The sequence below is a fragment of the Palaemon carinicauda genome, chromosome 18 (genome assembly GCF_036898095.1).
Source record: "Palaemon carinicauda isolate YSFRI2023 chromosome 18, ASM3689809v2, whole genome shotgun sequence".
NCBI classification, from domain to species: Eukaryota; Metazoa; Arthropoda; class Malacostraca; order Decapoda; family Palaemonidae; genus Palaemon; species Palaemon carinicauda.
This window is the reverse complement of record NC_090742.1, coordinates 27,846,971-27,854,470: the sequence shown is the minus strand read 5'-3', so window position 1 is coordinate 27,854,470 and position 7,500 is coordinate 27,846,971. Positions and strand designations below refer to the sequence as shown.

Sequence of the window (7,500 nt, the reverse complement as noted above, 5' to 3'; positions counted from 1 at the left end):
TGACTAAGTCCAACGGAAATGCTAACACCAACATATGTTAGTATACAAATAGAATCTTCAATCAACATCCTAGGAAACCCAAGGACTGGCATTCAACTATTGCAAAACATATCCAGGAAGACCTACATTCTACAAGAAACTAGAACGAGACATCGCTAACAAAACATCAAGAGAGAGAGAGAGAGACGACTCGACTTCATATATAAGCTAAGTACAGAGATTTTGTATTCATTTCAGTTTGTGCAGTGAAGTGTAGTTATCACAAGTCGTTAGTCAATTATTACTGGGGTGAGTGAATTCCTAAACTTTGTTATAAGAAACTCCGAATTCTCATTTAGAATTTTTCTTTCTTTGTGCTAATTCCTTTTTCTTTCATAAACTCTTGGGGGGAAATGTATTGGGATTAGTAACATTGTTGGGGGAATTTTATTATACATATGCGTTTACGCAGTGGGCGTCTGTACTCATATAGATATTTTGATAGGATTGAAAGGGGTCAAAGAGATAGAAAAAAAAGAATACAGCAGTCATGGCTCCTCCTGTCAGCCCTACCCCTGGACCTAGTGGTGTAGGCCAGGCTAATCCTCCTCCAATTGTGACGCTTGTAAATGCCAGGTCAGCAATCCTTCCTTTTCAAGGCCGTGTCAACGGGTTCTTGCCACAAAATGTGGAGTCATGGATTTCATCCGTTGATGCCCATTTAAATGCCAAACAAATCGTAGATCCTTTTGTACAATTACAAGAAGCTAAAAGTTTCATAGATTTTTCTAAGGGGGATGCGAGTGCGTATTTAAGAGGTGTTTCATTTCAGGAAGCAGTTACTTGGGATGATTTCAAAGTTAGGTTACGCGCGATCTATGGGGGTGAGGAAGCTTTGGATGTAGTGTTAACGTTACGAAATACACTTAATCAAGCCACTATGAATCGGCTTAATGTTGTTGAGAGAGCAGCTCTCATAGCTGATAGGCTTAACGAATATCAGGACATTTTAGGTAATTCCACTTGGGTTACTAACGATAATATCTCCGTGAAAGATTTTTTACGATTAATGTATTTAACTTGCATGACACTTATGTTGCCTGAAGCTTTAGTGCGGTGCTTTGATAAGAAGTTAATGCCTGCAAGTACGGAATTGGATGTCTATAAACAGATAAAGAAACACATGTCCAAGTGTCCAGATCTCGATCCCGTGTTAACTCAAGTTTTTGCTAAGAATGAAACAAAACCACAAACAGTGAACGTAATTAATAATCCAGTAGCGGGAGTGACGTGTTACAACTGCAAACGTCAAGGTCACATAAGCGCAGACTGTAGAACGAAATTTTGTTCAGTTCACAACACAGGATCACATTCTTATAGTCAATGTTACGCGCGTAAGACACAACAATATCCTAGAAATACACAGTCAATTCCACAGTCAGTTCCATATGGAAATAAAAAGAAAAATCCTCATTTTAACAATAAGAAGAAACAACAAAATGTCAATGCAGTTCAGAGTCCGAAACAAACAAACACTTCTTCAAATATCGCTGAGCCTGGGCCGTCAAACCAGACCTCGCAAAGTCAGCCTAATTTTCAGAATGTGCAGAGCAAAGCAAATACCACATAGTTAACTCTAGAGGGGAAGAGAGTGATGTTGGGTCAAGGTCATTTATGTCAACATCAATAGTATTGAATAATCAATTTAATGTTTTATCAGATAATTGTGAGACAATAGATTTTCCTATGAAACACACGGCCGAATTAAGTAAAACAGTGCATGCTCCCGTAGATTTGCAACGTATTCATACAATAATAAGCCAAAATGAGTTACGGCCAACCTTATATGCTGTAAATTTAGAACACAAATCCTTTACGTTATTTTTTGACTCTGGTAGTCCACGTAATATTATGGATTTGAAGACGCATCATTTGTTGTTTTCGAACTTTCCGATTGAAAAATCAGGAATTAGACTTTCAGGTATAGGAAATAATGAATTAAACGTCATAGGCATAACTCATGTTCAGTTCAGAGTCGGTAATCGCACGTTTGCCGATACATTTGTTGTTGTGAAAAACATTAATATGTATCCAGCTGTAATTATAGGATACCCATCTATGGGAAATCAAAACATTATCTTAGCTCCTGCAAAGCACGGCGTGTATATCAAAGGGAAATTCTATAAGTCTTCTAATACTTTAAAGTCAGTTTTGGATAAAAAGGAGACGACAAATGTAACCGTAACGTACGTTGAAGAACCAATAACTTGTCTCACTAATAAAGAAATAATATACGCGACCCAGCAGAATTCTCGTTCACCCGTAATATCATCTTGCACGCAATATATCGAACCAAACATACCTTCGAATTTAATAGTGCAAATAAAGAAAACACTACCGGGATCTGAAATATTAATCCTTTCCGATACTTTGAAAACTAACGGATTGTCTGTCACACAAGCTATTTATACAGTAGGCTCACATCAGCAATGTAATATCGAAGTCTGTAATCATTTAAATAACACTTTAGTAATTCACAGAAATCAACATATCTTGGATGTAGAAGTTTATAAACATCGTATTCTTACCGTTGCTGAAATCAATCACTCTCAATCAGTTGCGGATGAGTCCCTTTTACGATCTATTAAAAATAAAATCAGTAAGGACATTCAAGACGAAGAAATTCAGCAGAAAATTTTTGAACTTTTAAATAAATATACAGATGTCTTTTCCACTACGGATGGATCCTTAGGAAAAACAGATGTGATCGAGCATCAAATAAGGTTAAAAGACAAACAGAAAATTATATATGTACCCTCGTACAGACTCCCTATGAAATTCCAGAATGAAATAAATGATGAAGTAGGTAAAATGTTAGAGGAAGGAGTCATTAGAAAATCAAATAGCCCTTACAATTTTCCTTTAATAGTTGTACCGAAAAAAGATCGAACATGGCGTATCTGCGTCGACTTTCGTCGTCTAAACGAGGAAACGATCCCTGATCGATTCCCAGTGCCATGTACTGACGATATTTTGTCTTTGTTAGGTCAGAATAAATATTTTACCAGTTTGGACTTACTTAAAGGCTTTCACCAGATATCATTAGAAGAAGATAGTATCCCATACACAGCCTTCAGCACAGCCAGGGGACATTATGAATTTTTACGGATGCCTTTTGGTTTACGTTGTGCTCCTATAACATTTACAAGAATGATTAACATAGTGTTTGGAGACTTGTTAGGGGATATATTGCATGCCTATATGGATGATCTTGTAATCTTTTCCAACACCTTAGAAGAACATCTACGTAAGTTAGAACTAGTACTACAGAGATTAAGACAACATAACTTAAGGGTAAAGATTAGTAAGTGTGAATTTTTCAAAACAGAATTAATATATTTGGGTTTCATGGTGTCAAGCCAAGGTCTTAAAGTAGTCCATGATAAGGTGTCGGCTATACGTAATTTTCCCATACCTACTAATGTCAAGGGAATACAGCAATTTCTGGGTTGTAGTGGATATTACAGGCGTTTTATACGCAACTATTCAATAATAGCCGCTCCTTTAACTGATCTTACGAAGAAGGGCGTAGATTGCATATGGTCTGAGCAACATCAACAGGCGTTTAATACTTTGAAAGATGAACTGTGTAGTTCTCCTATCTTAAAATTTCCTGACTTCGGTAAGGAATTCTTCATTGCAACAGACGCCTCAGACTTAGGAGTAGGAGGGGTATTGCTTCAGCAATATGATAAACAGTTTTTCCCGATAGCTTTCTATTCTCGAAAATTGAGAACTTCCGAAAGTAAGTATGCAGTAATAGACAAGGAAGGACTAGCTATTGTTAATTCGCTAGTGCATTTTAAGTTCATAATTTACGGTTATCCCGTTAAGGTTCTTACTGACCATAAACCACTAACAGAGTTCTTTAAAGGCTTCAATCACAGCCCTAAACGAACTCGGTGGCATTTAATCATTCAAGATTTTGGCGCAAGAATCGGGTATTTACCTGGGAAAGCAAATATCATTGCGGATGCATTATCACGCAACCCCGTGTCATCTATGGTTCCATCAGGCCCAGGATAGAGAAGAGTGGAGAATCCTATCACAAGCAGTCATGGGTCAAAATGTGGCCTAAGTACCACCGGAATGAGTGAGTATATATATATATATATATATATATATATATATATATATATATATATATATATATATATATATATAAATCTTTTTATAAGTGTTTCTCTCTCTCTCTCTCTCTCTCTCTCTCTCTCTCTCTCTCTCTCTCTCTCTCTCTCTCTCTCTCTCTCTAACAACGTTTTTTAAAGGTTGTACTGGTGAATTGTTTTCTCCAAAATTTTCCTTATTAACTTTTGAACAAAAATGATCCTGCAAAAGGGAGAGAGAAAGAAAAAAAAAAACAGTTAAGTAGCTTAGCAGAGAATACCTCGTATTCAGAGTCGGGAAACGCATGGAAGGCAACATGTCTTTTGTAATTTTCGTCATTTAGAGTTTCAGCGAATTGACGAAGTCTAATGTCGGTATTCTTTTTGGCTTGAAAGCATAGGTTCGCATTCTGACACGGGTAGGAGCATTTATCATTTAACGAATTGCCCCTCGGTTTTTTATTTTTTAAGTAGAGGGACTTCAATAAGACTGTTTGTAGCCAAACATTTAAAGGTATGAAAGTCATATGGGTTTTATATATATATATATATATATATATATATATATATATGTATATATATATATATATATATATATGTATGTATATATGTATACGTAAATATATATATACATATATATATATACACATGAATATATATATATATATATATATATATATATATATATATATATATATATATATATATATATATATATATATATATGTATATATATACCTTCTTTATACTTATTTTTGCAAACATATACAGTATATACACATACATATATCTGTATGTATATAAATGTATGTGAATATATATAAATGTATGTATGTACGTACGTGTGAGTATCAGCGTACATATGAGTGTATAGCCTCCCTTGTCACAAATATATCGCACACGCGTCCCATTTTCCCCGCGTTCACCGCAGATCTCAGTAACTTGAATCCCCATTGCCGAATATTTCAGAATTCTCTGCAAACGTTTCTTTCACCTACTTATTGAAGACATTTCGACTCATATTATTCCAAATATCCTAATGAGGCAAATTCCTTCATGCTTTTCGGATTTGGTCCCCTTCAGTGAGATCTATTTTCACCGGTCTTCCGACCATCATGATCTCAAAAACGCATTCTTTCGATTTCGAATATTTCAGTCTTTAGAGTGTTTCAGTGTTTTCATTTTGGCGATATTCTGTTATTTGGGAAAGCATCGATTTGGCGTTTTCTTAAACCTCCCTCCCAAGGGGAATGGAACAATTCTGCAGATAATTCTCTGTAATAATATCCTTCTTCCATTATTTCTACCCTGATTCTCCTTGATGTTCTTCATGTTCCAAGCTGCCTTTTCGATGACCTTCCTGAGGATTGAGATAATTCTTTCGATATATCTCCCTTGATGATATCCTATTTGTTTTTTCTTTTCTTTATTCTTTTTCGTGTACCATTTATAATGCTTTTCCATGTTCTCATCATCCACTCCTCTGCTTCCTATTATACGCATTCCTCACTTACACTCCTCTGATGAAAAAAAAAAAAAAAAATGGTATGGTACTGGCCTGCTTAGACTTAAGCAGCCATCAAACTGAGTCTCAAGTCTCCACCAAACTAGATGTGTTTTTACAAAAAGAATAGGGAAGATAATGTTAGCGAGTTCTGAAAGAACAACTTCTCAAGTGCAGAAGCATGGCACTCTTCAATCACCTTTTTAGGTTCTATTACTACTTGATAATACTGAATTCATACTGTGTGTTTCTAACTGTCTATTACTATGAGTAATACTAATATTGATCTTAATATTGATAAAAAAAAATTATAATTCCCCTCTTTTGTTTTTCTTCCATCGTTGGAACATGAGTCAGGCTTTCTTTCCAGAACCTTAATGAAGGAAACTAATTTTCGATGTTACACTATAAAAGCCGAATTGTTTACAAGAGTCTGCAGATGTTTACAGAGGCATGTTCAATGTTCACTTCCTGACTCGAAGCTCCATTTTACTGAACAGTTTCTTTTCCTTCGTTATTTGCCAAGAAGGAACAGAAAATGGGTTAAGATTGTTCGCCCACTTCATTCTCAGTCTTTATAATTGCGATCCTTATCATTGTTGAAAAAACCGTCCGGTCTGCAATGCTAATTTTCATCACAAAAAGATGATATTGATAAAGGGGTTTGTCCTTGTTTGCAAGCAGCACCAGCTGGTCTGAGATTCTTAATTGCACTTTCATTTTAATTAACAAAATTTTGTGTTTTATCCCAGGGAAATTCAAACATTTATTCTGGTTTTATAGGAATTATAATTTTTCATGTATGTTAGCGTCAGTTCTTCATTTTGTTTAGAATCATGAAAGTTTTATTTGGCTGATTTAAATGGTCTTTGTTCCTCATTGTGACCCATTTGTTGTTTTAACGCGACTGGTATGGCTTGTTGCTAGTTTCTATGACTTAGAGGTATTTTTTCATACAAAACAAAGTCTGTATTTCAACGCTCACGCGTCCTCTTTTATTCAGGATTAATCAGGAAAATCTTTCGGATTAAGATTAAAAGAGGAAAAAGCGAAGAAGAAGAAAGAAACCGACTTCCATGGTATTCTGTCCCTTTTAATGAAAGAACTTCGTTTTCCTCGAGGCGATGTAGAACGAACTGCTGAAGAGACCTTCTTCGGACTTGAGAAGAGAGATGAAGAAATAGTCTTTTCTGTTACTTAATTTCTAGGCTGTTTTAGGTACCTGCTAACATCCATTGCTGCCCTAACAGCATATTCCCAAGGCTTGATGAGAGCGTTATTACCAATTGAACTATAACTGTTTATACAAGACTACTAAATGATATTCAGAGCTGTGATATTTACTCTTATAGGTGAGGTTTATTTGCCGCACGTTCATGACCCCTTCGAATGTTCGTAGGAGCGTAGGGGCGTTGGGTGTCTTTTATTTAATGGTGGTCACTCACTCAAGTGCAGAAGTAGTGTATCTATGTAAGTTTGTATAGGCTGTTACTTTGCAATTGAAATAGGTTGACATAATCCACTCTGCTTATTACTTCTTGATGTTCTTTAAATCAATAGTTGTAGTTGAATATTAGAGAGAGAGAGAGAGAGAGAGAGAGAGAGAGAGAGAGAGAGAGAGAGATATGAACAGTATATTTATGTTCGATTCATACTGCACTTTGATTAAGTGAATATTACTATTTGATAATTAATTATTTCTTGTATTCTGTGTGGTAAGTAGACAGATACAGACCAATTGATATACTGAACATGAAAAGGCAGAAGAAAAGAGAGGGTGGGTTGAACAAGTACCTCATGCGCAAACACAGAAATTACAGATCAGATCTAAAATGAAGGTCGGTAGTTTTT

At 35.6% G+C, this 7,500-nt stretch overlaps 1 protein-coding gene across 1 annotated transcript in view; it reads left to right on the top strand.

The window, feature by feature from the left end:
* The window catches only part of LOC137657736 (agrin-like), a 640,734-nt gene that overhangs the window by 185,710 nt on the left and 447,524 nt on the right, over window positions 1-7,500 (top strand). The gene's annotated exons all lie outside the window — the stretch shown is intronic.